Source organism: Macaca fascicularis, chromosome 2 (assembly GCF_037993035.2).
Source record: "Macaca fascicularis isolate 582-1 chromosome 2, T2T-MFA8v1.1".
NCBI lineage: Eukaryota > Metazoa > Chordata > Mammalia > Primates > Cercopithecidae > Macaca > Macaca fascicularis.
Genome location: NC_088376.1, coordinates 196,948,421 through 196,961,109, shown reverse-complemented (window position 1 = coordinate 196,961,109; position 12,689 = coordinate 196,948,421). Strand labels below are relative to the sequence as shown.

The 12,689-nt window shown below is 36.1% G+C and overlaps 1 long non-coding RNA gene across 1 annotated transcript in view; it reads right to left on the bottom strand.

Annotated features, from left to right (window-relative positions):
* Nucleotides 1-4,744: 4,744 nt before the first annotated feature.
* Nucleotides 4,745-12,689, bottom strand: part of LOC135969434 (uncharacterized) — a 264,944-nt gene continuing 256,999 nt past the window's right edge. Inside the window, exon 3 of the long non-coding RNA XR_010584696.2 lies at nucleotides 4,745-5,804. This is a non-coding gene — a long non-coding RNA (uncharacterized lncRNA). The remainder of the gene's footprint in view (nucleotides 5,805-12,689) is intronic.

Sequence of the window (12,689 nt, the reverse complement as noted above, 5' to 3'; positions counted from 1 at the left end):
TTATCACCTCCCAGGACCTATAGGTGAGGGTTATTTTTTTTCAAAAGAAGTTCTCATAATTTCTTTAGTGTGTTGGTCTGTTTTTCTTTGTCTGGTATGATACTTTCCAGGCTGTGGATGCTTAACAAATGTTAAATGATAATTCTTTATTGACCTGACTGGGTTTTGGGAGCTCACAAAATTTTCAGGGAAGTGTTTTAAATGTTTTGTAATCTTTAGGATTTTAAAATAGAATTATGATGACCTTTCCAAAGCAGGAAGGCAGGAAGTTGCTGTAAGCTTAAGGCCAAGCAGTTAAAACTAATATGATTGGTCTCTTTTGGCTCATTAATTGCATCTAAGCGGATACAGAGAGCTGAAGTTTTTGTTATATAACTGACACACAGTTCATTCCAATTCATAATATGTTCTGGGAATGGTATTATAATAAAGCTCAAAATGGCCTCCATGGTTTAAAGTGGAGTGCACAGTCAAGCAAATGCTGCATAGAGAGTCAAACTAATAACTCAGATTCTCCCCATATCCTCAGGGTTAGTGTAGATGCCAATTATGATGCTTACAAGCTTATGGTGGCTTCATTACTGTCAAGACCATAGGAAAGCAGAGTCACTCAATAGCCCTATACCACATGTATTTTCTATTGCTGCTGTAAAAAAAAAAAAAAAAAAAAAAAAAATTGCCAAAAATGTAGTGATTTAAACAATACAGATTTATTATGCTACAGTTCTGGAAGTCCCCAAAGGATCTTACTGGGCTAAAATCAAAGTGTCAGTAGAGCTGGATGTGTCAGTGTCTGGAGGCTTTAGGAAAGAATCTGTTTCCTTGCCTTTTCCAGATTTTAGAGGCTTCCTACACTTCTTGGCTAATGATATGGTTCCTCCATTTCTAAAGCCAGGAGTATAGCGTTTTCAAATCTGTCTCCTACTCTGACATCTCTGCCTCCTTCTTGTAGGGATCCTTATGACTGCCTTTGGCCCGACTGGATAATCTTCTGCTCTCAAGATTCCTGACTTAAATTACTTCTGCAGAGGCAACGTTTCTTTTGCCATGTAAGGCAGCATATTCACAGGTTTCAGGGATTAGAGCTTGGACATCTTTGATGGAGGGTAGGGAAGAAGGTCATTATTTTGCTTGTCATGTATTAAAAATAAAATTTCAAAGTATTTTAAAGAGTAATTTTATATTATGATAATTTTCCAAGATGTAAGAGCAGATTATTGTTTCAATATCAAAATGATGAAATTAAAAATTGAGCAAATATGATGATCTGTGTTGTGGAAAAACTGGATTTCCAGTTGTACTGGATTTTAATCATCTCAGTGCTGTGTATTTACTGTGTATATTTTCTGAGACAATGAGCTATAATGCCTGCCTCGTAAGATTCTTTGGAAAGCCTTATGCTGTTTTTTGCATTGACACCTAGCATGGTAATTCTTCATTAATATTAAGGGAGAACTAAAGTTTTAACCATTAATTCTCAGTCAATATATTTTCTGATGAGTACTTGAGTTGGTCAGTAAGTGACATCCATACTAGCATTTGGGATGGCCTTCATGTGGCCCTGAGAAGAAGGATGCATGAATGTTCTATGCATACTCTCTCTTATTTATTAGGATAAGATAGGCCAGTGAAAAAACAATATTCCATTTGACTAATTTCATTACTTGCTGGAAAGTTGTAGTTTCAAAGGCTTGATCAGAAAGAAATGCAAAGCTGAGTGTTTAATATCGGAGAGTATCAGGTCTATGATCTCACAGGTTAGTGACTGAACATTAATCATGTTAATATGTTCAATTAAATAGATTCTACTGAAAAAGTAGAATGAATGAGAGCCAAGATGGTGTTTTAGTCAGTTAATAAATAGATTGTTTTTATAACCAGGACAAAATGGATGAAAATTGAATTGTACATGATAAAATATTATTAGTTTTAACTTTAAGATAGATTGTCAAGTACTTGCTGTCAAAATTTCTTTTATATCTAATTTTTCCCCTCTTGGTTTTGCCTGTATAAATAAATGGATTCCATTTCCTCTGTATTCCATTAGAATTTATCTGAAGTCTGAAGTCCTGATCTAATACTGTAATTGTATCATGTCATTTGATGTCAAGAGTTATTAAAATTTGTTTGAAAATACAGTATGCACACTTTGGATGGCATCCTTTTAATCTAGAAACTTATTTTGTAATATTTTTATTGGTTATAATTTGTCAAGATAAAATGGGCTATGATTAGTTTAGAAACTATATGTACTACTACATTTCTAATTTTAATGCATAAAATCGTATGTATTATGTATTAGGAGTTTTGATTGAGTGCTTCATGGAAAGGGTCATCTTATATAATACATTTTTATTTTGTTACTCCATCAGTTACATACAAGTATTAATTTTTTAATATTGAATACATTTGTGTAACTGTGCCATCAAATAGCTAATAAGGTATAAAAAATCATTAGCCTTTCTTTGGAAAGATGTCTAAACTGGCGAACTATAAAATTCTGAGTTCGTCTGAGTGTCACTGGGAGTTCTGGGGATTGTCTCTCTTTTGAATTCAGGAATCATAAATTGAGTATCTTGATAGAGTTGAGTAAGCGGGAAATGAGCACTGCTTTTGCAATTGACTCATAGATATGATCCTAAGCAGGAGGACAAGGATGAAGAAGGTAAGAATGAATAATAAATGTGTTTGAAAATGAGATTTAACATTTAGAGTACTAAAATTTCTCTAGTACTTTAAAGAATCAGTTTCTTTTTATTTTACCATGTTTCCTAAAGAATAGACTATATGACTGATAGATTATTTCATTCTAATTATTATTCTATCTTGAAATAAAACAGAAAGTCTTTAGAAATATTTCCTGCTGTAATAATATGCCCAAATAGGCTACATTTCCCATGGATAAACCCATATTTTTCCTCAATAGTTTCTTCCAATAATATTTAGTCAATATATTTTTAAAAATATTTTCAAAAATTTACATTGTTATCTTGATATTGGAGCTTAGTGATTTCAATTACAGACAAGTGAACATGAAATCAGAAGTATATTTTACAGGGTGAAAAATTTCTTTACAACTTCAGCTCTTTTTCAGGCTTAAACTTTCCTTTCATTTTTTTTCTTTAAGGATTCTGAAGAATTCCAGCTTCCCTACTGTTGCGTCTTACATAGATTCATGTTGAATATGTATTTCCCAGCATCTAGAGATGCTGATTCAGTGTAGTTGGTGACAGGTGTCTCAATGACAAAGGCAGGAGGCCTTTAAAATCTTCAGTTTGGGAGTGTCAGGATGGGTATGACATAGGCCCATGCTGACAATCTAAAATGAAGGCTCTTGGCATAATTGCTTTTCATTCAAAAGTTAAGAAATGCAGCTGCGTCCTCTTCACCTCCAATTCCTGCAATCTCTATGCATAGAATGAAGAATTGCTTGCTTCATTTCTGAATTCTCTTCCTTCCTTCTTTAAAGAACTAAAGATCAATGAACTCAGTGCTATTCTAGTCCTTACTAAACTTGGCCTGGCTAAAATAATCAATTTAGCTAAAAAAAAAAAAAAAAAAAATCTAATATACAGAGAAAGACTCTGTGTTCTTATTTATAAGAGACCGAATATCTCTTTCCTTCTAGTGACAGGGGCACACGGGCACTGCGGCACAACCTCAGGCAAAACAGAAAAAGAAAGGAAAGAGAAAACACTGCCTTTCTCCAGAAATGACTCACGATATTTATTCAGATGACAGGAAGAATACATTAGTTGAAGATTTATAGGAGCCTATTAACTCTTGTGCATGAGTTGTAGGTTAATTGAACTATAACAATATGTTAATCTATGAATTACTTAGAAATGCATGAACCCCCCCCCCCAAAAAAAGTATGGGTAAGCACGTGTGTTAATCATTAGGAAAAAAACCTAATTTAAGGAAAACAATAGTAGTCTGCAATGGGTTAAAAATCAGGGAATAATCAACATAGCGCTGTATTTCTTTACATGGATTAATTACTTACATGTTTTCTCTCTGAATTTAACTGTACACATACACAACACTTCATAATTTGGTAAGAAAGCTTTTATCACAATGACTTCCTGCACAGCACTTTGAATTGTTGAATAAAAGCTCTCTATAAATGAACATTATTATAACCTTAGGGCTTCTGGATAATTTGAATTAGTTTTACAATCCACAGTTGGATAGTGTAAAAGGAGCCTCTGACGGCCGTAGGAGCAGCCTTGACAACTGTCAGCCTACCACACACCCAGTGCAATATCTGACTTTTATTGCTGTCAAGAACAAATCATAGGTAAATGGATACCAATTCTGATAATGAAGCAGAATGAAATGGTCCAAGACCTTCTTACTAAATTTAAAGGAAGGCAACATCAGAGCCAAATAACCACTGCCCAACCAACACTTTTCTTTTTGATTACACTGTGGTAAGGCAGAGAGACAGGTAGGTTTACAAATGCATTGAAGTTAGTGGTGAGCTTTGCATACAAATATATAACAAAATAAGTATCCTCATGTGGGCATTTGCAGGGTAAAACATGACGTAATTCGAGGTATATAACTCTTTAAGTCACTACTATTATCAACTACCTGTGGTTGGGTTAAATAACTAGCTTCTACTGAAAGAAAAGCTCTTACTTTTTGAGCAGCACATTATGTTTTGTGATACATAAATCAAAAACTCTAGTGTAATCCTTGAATGTTATTTTCATGTTGTTCATTTCTTTCTTCCTCTCTCTTTTATTTCTATTTGTGGCAAGTGGCTATGATAGCTTAAGTATTAAGACCTGTGATTATGAAAAACTTGCAGATGGGATTGTTTATTTAAGTAGCATTTACAGATTTCTACTTAGCAGATCTGGGTAAGTAATATTGCACGAACCTCTGTGATTGTGAACTAAATAGCTTTTGAAAAGGCCTTGAAGGTTTGGTATCAGCTTTCCACTTGGCAAATGTACTATCCTGTTTATAGATGACCAAACTCTGAGTAGCTTTCATTAAAATATAATAATGTCATCCAGAATGAACTAAACCATAGGTTTAGTCAGGGTTTCTGTTACGTAATTTCAGAGGGCAAGTCAACAGCTCTACATTCTCTTCAAAGTGTGGATTCCAATGGACTATGACATTTGAGGAATGATTTTGTACCCTGTATTTTTTCAGCATCCCAGCTGCAGAGTGATTAGTGAATCATTTTAGGATATTACGTACTAATTGCTAAAATGATTAAGGCTCTTTTTTCTCCTATACTCAATCCCTTAACCCATCATTTTCCACTTTCACAATTTAAACATAGATTATCCAAATTTTGGTTTACTAACATGCTCATTTAGCTGAAGATCAGTTTTGTTTCTGAAAGATTCGTATGGATTTTCTCGACCTTTTGCAACTGGGATTGCAAACCACCATTCTTGGCCAAATGGATAGAGGAAGAGAGAGAATGGAGATAGTTAAATAGAGAGAGAGAGAGAGAGAGAGAAAAAAACTTTCCCTGCCTGGGGTTCAGACTTGGAGCTAAACTATCTCATCAAGAACTGCACAGCAGGTGCGGTGGCTCACGCTTGTAATCCCAGCACTTTGGGGGGCTGAGGCAGGCAGATCACCTGAGGTCGGAAGTTCGAGGCCAGCCTGACCAACACGGTGAAACAAAATTAGCCAGGCATGGTAGCGCATGCCTATAATCCCAGTTACTTGAGAGGCTGAGGCAGGAAAATCCCTTGAACCCAGGAGGCAGAGGTTGCAGTGAACTGAGATCACATCATCGCACTTCTGCCTGGGCAACAGGAGCAAAACTCCATCTGAAAAACAAAACAAAACAGCAACAACATCAAAGAACTGAACTGAAGCCTAAACCTGGAGAGATTACTGGTTTTCTCCTCCAAGAATAAACTTCATAACATCTTTACACTAAGTAACTTTCCAGACAGATGGAGAGAGCAAGACAATTGTATTTTTAAAAAACTATTTGAGAATCTCTTTTTTTTTTTTAAACAGTGGTTTTTACACAAAATATTCTCAGAATCTGAATATCAGGTGTGGTCATACAACCCTGAAAATATCATACTCATCTCCAAAGATGAGAAAAGGCTACGGCATCCTTGAGAGCCAAGAACAAATTCTGACTGATAAAATGGTCAAACAGGGCTTGATAACAATTTATTTCTGACCTTTTAATGCCTTCTGTTCTTAATGATTTTCTGTCATTTCTGTCTAGTCTAGACTTGAAACTCAGTCTCAGAGGTGCTTAGCTTTATGTTGCCACTTAACTTTCAACTTCCATTTTCAGCACAGAAAGGTAAATCAGTAATTGTCACTCTGGCTTCTCAGGGTTTGTCAGGCACCCGAATGGGATTATGACATAGATCTGAAGGGTGTTTTGTGTGACTTTTACTTTAATTTTCACAAAATCCTGGAAATGCCGTAGGACTTCAGGAACTGAATTATCCTGATAGCTTCACTTCTTCTATTTGTATTTTTGTTTGACTACTTTGGTCCTTTCTGTCCCCTGACCTGTCAAAAAGTGATTAAAAAAAAAAAAAAAGAAATTAAGGGACATCTTCACTGAATTGCTTTCTTGGCTGACAGCTGTCTTTTTCTCAATGCTATCCTTTTTTTTTTTTCTTTTGTTTTATTTCCAAGGAGATGATGTGTGCATTTCTTTAGTTTGAGCCTCGTGGCACATACGTAAAACTGAAGGATCCACCCTCTGAGAAAGTGTATTGTCCTGTATTTCAGAATATTTTCAAATCTGATTTGTATATTATCAAATGGAGCCCTGTGAGACAAAAACCCACCTAGAGATCTTCTTTGGAGGAAGAGAGAAATAAGAAAAACGAGTCTCAAAGAAATAACCTATGGAGAGTTAAAACTTATGCTTTCCAATACATTTATCCACATTTATTTGTCTACAGATCTATGTATATAGATTGTTGAGTGTCAGTCAAAACTTCCTCCTTTGTAAGTGAAAGGTGTTGAACTCAAACCAGCTTAAGCCAGAGCATCTCTCTGTGTGGCTGGATTCAGGACCTCAAGCAGTTTGCTCCTTCTCTCTTGTTCTCTTTTGCCCGACCCTTCCTCTTTCATTCTCCTCTTCTTGCCTGTGGGCTTTCTGTGTGTTGCCTTTATTCTCTTCTTCTAATGGCTGGCTCTGTTTATATGACGGGAAAGATAGCTGCTGGCAGCTCCAGTGCAAAAACAAGAGACTCTCTTCTCCGGGATTCCTATTGCCTTTTATAGGGAAGTACTCAAACTGGACCAAAAAGGGTTCCATGGCCACCCCTTGGCTCAGTCGTATTAGATAGGGGGTGAGAGCCTGGATCAGGTGCTCCTCTCCACTCGCAGGTGATGGTCTATACCTGCGATTGATTGTCCTATGATAAAGATCGGGGAATGGGAGCTCAGCAAAGCGAGATTGGTGTGCCGCTTCCAGCCTGAGTGGTACGAGAAAGCATGTTGGGAAAGCCGTATTTACAAAAACGCAGATCTCTGTTTATTGCTCAGTATAACCAACCAATCACATACCTGAGGGGCACATTTGATTTTTTTTTTTTTTTTTACTTTAAAAATCTTTTCACAGGCAGGACGCGGTGGCTTACAACTGTAATCCCAGCACCTTGGGAGGCTGAGGTGGGCAGATCACTTGAGCTCAGGAGTTTGAGACTAGCCTGGCCAACGTGGTGAAACCTGTTTCTACTAAAAATACAAAAATTAGCAAGCCCTGGTGGTGCACTCCTGTATTCCCAGCTACCCGAGAGGTTGAGAATGGCTTGAACCCAGGATGCGTAGGTTACAGTGAGTCGAGATCACACCACTGCACTCCAGCCTGGGCAACAGCGTGAGACTCTATGTCAAAAAAAAAAAAAAAAAAAAAAGGAAATGTTTTCATACAATGCATATATGCTTATCTGGCTTTTTATCTATAATGTATTTGGTGGCTATATTCTGTGGCATAGACATGGGAAAATTGAACTGCTACTTATTCTCATCTTTACTCAAATATAGACAACATTTATTGAACACCTTTTGTAGATGGAAAATGACTCCAGGTGCTACTATTTACTTTTTATCATAACAAGCAACAAGAACACTTTGCATTTTCATGGTGCTTTCATTTACTTTTCATCATAACAAGTAATAAGAACAGTTTACATTTTCATGGTGGTTTCATATCTGTTGTCTTAAGAATTCTCCAATAAATGTATTTATTCTGCTAAAAATAAAAGTCACGAAGTTCTAAGGTGACTTGTTTATACTTATAGTTAAAAATAGCTATTTATAACAAAAATCATATGAGATTTTAACAGTATACACATATATATGTAAGCTTAGTATTATGAATAATAGAAAAGGACCTGAAGATCATCCTCCTGAACAGTTATTGCCCTTGAGTCTTATTTCGAGACCTCATTGATACATTGTTAACACTTAGATCAATAAACAATTATTGTTCCTTGTGAGAAGCTGAGAGGAGATTTGGAGAGTTTACAGATAAGAGGCATCCTTTACCAGGAGCTGTCAGATGTCAAAATAACAACTAACATGTATTCTATCTATGTATCTATCTATCTATCTATGTATCTATCTATCTATGTATCTATCTATCTATGTATCTATGTATCTATCTATCTATGTATCTATGTATCTATCTATCTATCTATCTATCTATCTATCTATCTATCTATCTATCTTCTATCATTTTCATCTACCTAATCTGTGTCTGTGAGTCCTGAAATATCCATATACATCTATTAAGGAAAGGTATATAAAAAAATTTGAATTGTTTTCTTTCTGCAGATTTCCAGGGGGAGCAGAGCTGATTTTCCTGGCTCTGGGCCTCACGGCGAGTTGTAGTTATGATGGGAACAGCAGGCGCCTGTACCTCTGTTTAATAGAAAGCACAGGACTAGCAGAGATTTTCTAACTCTGCACTTAAAATCCCCCCAATAGCTGTTATTACCTCCCAAAACCATTGGAGCATTAGTGCTAAATCAAGTGGAATAGTTTCATTTAAGTCATTTAAGGTGCTGACTGATGTTCTCACATTGGTCATAATAAATAATATTATTAATTTTGTGAAAGAGAGAATCAGAATATTGTGATTTTGGTTCTCTTTCAACTGAAAAGTAATTTGAAATGGATTAGAGGAGCAGATTTTCCTCCTCCAGGTTTGACTCCCCATGTATCCCACCTCTAGTCCTTTCATAGAAACCCCACCCTTTGTGTATGGCTCCGTGCACCTGCCCCTGCGGTGTGGCATCCTGTGGAGGGAAGGTTTAGTCTTCTGTGGAACAAGTTTATTGACCAGCAGGGTTTGCTCACTCAAGTGTAGGGACAGTCTGATTCTTTCCCTTGGGTTTTCTTTCCTGAGAAAACCTTTATAAAGAATTCTTTTGCCCCTCTTATTGTGCTTCCAATCAATCTTTCATTTGATATGATATGAAAAAAAATAAAGGAAAAAGAATCTTAAGACATCTCCAAGGAAAGAACTCTCTACATACAGTAGCTACTCTTCTTTGTTTACATGATCTGTATTTAATCTGTGCAGCATGGGATAGCCATCTCAACTCTATTTTTGAGAATAAAAGTTTGAGGTTTTTTTGCTCTTTTCGGTGCTGCCGATGAACATTAAAATATCACTATGTTTCTCAAAATTCTAATCACAAAAATTACTTGAAAATATAGATTTCCAGTGTCCTCTTTGAAATTTGGGATTAGTAAATCTGGTGTGGGGCTTGGAGTCAGTATTTAAGAATATCCCAGGAAAATCTTGTATTTTAAAAAAAATCCCCAGGTGACTTTAGTTTGGAAAATACTGAATTACATTCAATAATTTGACAAGTTAATCACAGGTACACTAGCTGATGTTCTGAGGTGAATATCAGCACTTATGATTTCTGTTCTTCCTTCTCATATTTTAGGTTTCACAACTACCTTTGTAATTTCTCTTGGAGCCTTTCATTACAGAACTAAAGTTGCCTCTGCTCAGCTATATTCTTCTTTGAGATGAAATTCGAGGGTCTTTGATTACTCCTGACAGCCTAGAAGAGAGGAGAGGACAACCAGAATGAAAGGGCAATCGCCACAATATGGCTGATCTAGTGCTGAGGAGAGGACCAACAGGAAGTAACATGCTTTGATAAATGTATAATGAAAAATTTACTTGCAGAGGAAACAATGCTGGAAATGGCTAGAAGCCAAGAACATCTGTGTTCCTGGTATCCTAAATGTGTAGAAGTAGCAGATGTAACTGAATATATAACAGAGAGCCTGGCACAATTCCTAACCATGTGGAGGAGGGCTGTGGATATGCACAAACAGCTTTCTGAAGCCCAGAAAAAATAAAAAAAAAAATGCTGGGGAACTCCCAAATAATATTATTAGCTATCTTGAGGAGAGATAGATATTATTAGAGCAGTTTAATACAATGAAGACAGCTTATTCAAATAAGAGAAAGGGAAGTTGTTTATCGCACACAACTGAGAAGACTACTCTGGAAATACTTTGTATATAAACACAACAATACAATTACAAGTAAGCATAAATATGAGATATAAAGTAAAAGACTTGCTTCTTCTACCCCCTATAAAACTATAAGCTCTTTCAAGCCTAGCACATAATCTTAGCTTTACTAAGTAGTTCATACTTTTCATGAGCTCAGCCAATAGTTCTAAGAATGACTGGGCAGAAACACCTAGAAAGTAGAATAAAATGTAAAATACAATCTAGGAAGAGCCAGATGATATCAGCTGCTATTTTTCTCATTCCATTGTACCAAGAAAATTTCTTTTAATGCTTTTTATAAATGAACCTCAGGGTAGGCCATAGCAGTTGGCAGAATTTTAATATTGCATATGTAGTTAGGGTGGACCCAGAAGACTCCTTCCCTGACTACCTTCCAGCTAGGATTGGATTGGCCCATGTGACACAATTCCGATCAATGAGAAGTAGGTGGAATTCTGTCAGGTTAGTTTTTGTTTTCCTGATAAAAATGGATAGACTAGATTGGCATGCCCCTGAGCCCTCCTTCTTGCCTATGATGTGGACATGATACTGAAGGTGCAGCAGTTATACTACGAGGTGATAATCAAAAGGGTGTACAGATAATCTAAACATGACAACCTGAACATGATGGACTGGAAGGCTCTGCTGATTCCTCAATGACCACGGCACGGGCATTGGACTACTATCTCTGAACTTTTGTTTCTGTGAGAAAAAATCTCACTAATTTGTTTAAGCTACCCTTTGTTATTATTTCATAACTACTCTGTGCTAAACGTTTTAAAATTTTGGGTTGGGGATATACTGCCGTATTCTTGTTTGCAAGAATTTTTAGTATTGAAAGACACAGTGTGAGCCCAAATATCACAAAACTATTCAAAAGCTAATGCTCTATTTCACGTGGAAGAAATGCAACGGTGGCAACCAAATTTAAGATAGTGGTGCTACTTTGGCACTAGGATATACTTGGAATGCTGGTTTCACATTTGAATAATCTGCCAAAAGGATGCTGAAAAATCAGAAAGAATCCAGAGGTGTGATCAGGGTTGGTGACGGGCTTGAATAGCATTTCAAAATGAAAACGATTACTGCAAATTGGGGAAGTTAAGCATTAAACAATGAAAACAGAAAAAGAAATAAAATGTTTTTAAAAAAACTTATAATTCTCAAATCCTTGAAATGGTTTCAAATACAGGAAGTAACGTTCTTCTAGTCTTCGCTAAAGAGTAATATTAGGATAGATAAAAATAATGGGAAGGAAGATTTTGCTAGATGATAAACAAATACTTGCTGAGAGTTATACCCTCTAACGAGGAATGTGCTGTGTCATCTTTTGAGATAAACACTCCACTGGATAAACCTTTGCTGTAGGAAGAGTGTGAATCTCATTGATTTTTGAAGACTAGGAATCCAATGCATGAAAGTTCCTTGATAATACCTATGTAATGGATGAATGGATTCTATTTCATTTATTTAAGCATAAGCTCAAATATCATTACAATCTAAATTTCTGTACAATCAGAATATATGCATACTAATTGTGAGATTCCCACCTCCACTGTCTGGTTACATTGCCTTATGTGGATATATAGGATAAAGCCTCCAGCCAAGTGAGGGAATAAATGCATGCTGACTACTCAGGAAAGAGCATTGCAGATGCCACACTCTTGGTAAGATTAGCCTTGGGGCTAAAGACAGTATAAGCTCAGAATGCTTAAAGCAAGTCTGGAAGACATTTTATCTCTTAAAGTCCTACTCCCATATATCCATTATGAGGATTATGGCTCATGAAAGGCTATAAAAATGATTATTTTTTTTTCCCCTATAGGCTCTATTGGACGTGAAGCACAAGCTTCAGTTGCTGCATCTAGTCTCAGAAATTGATTCAAAGAGTTACTTATGCTTTCAGGACATAATCCTCTGAAACAGTTCTAGCATCAGTTTTTGCTATTGTGTGCTGTCTATTATTTAGGTTTCTGTCAACTAGACAAGATGTCAAGTCATGTTTCCTTGCTTCAAATTGCTGCATATTACCTATCCCCTGGTGAACTTCTTTTCCACATGTTCATATTTAAGTAGGAATAGAGGTGAATACATAAAGTTGAATGCTTGAATTGTTTTTAAAAGGCCAATTCAGAATATTTTTTAAAGTATTTTAGTGTGTCAAATGTGAATTGACACACAGT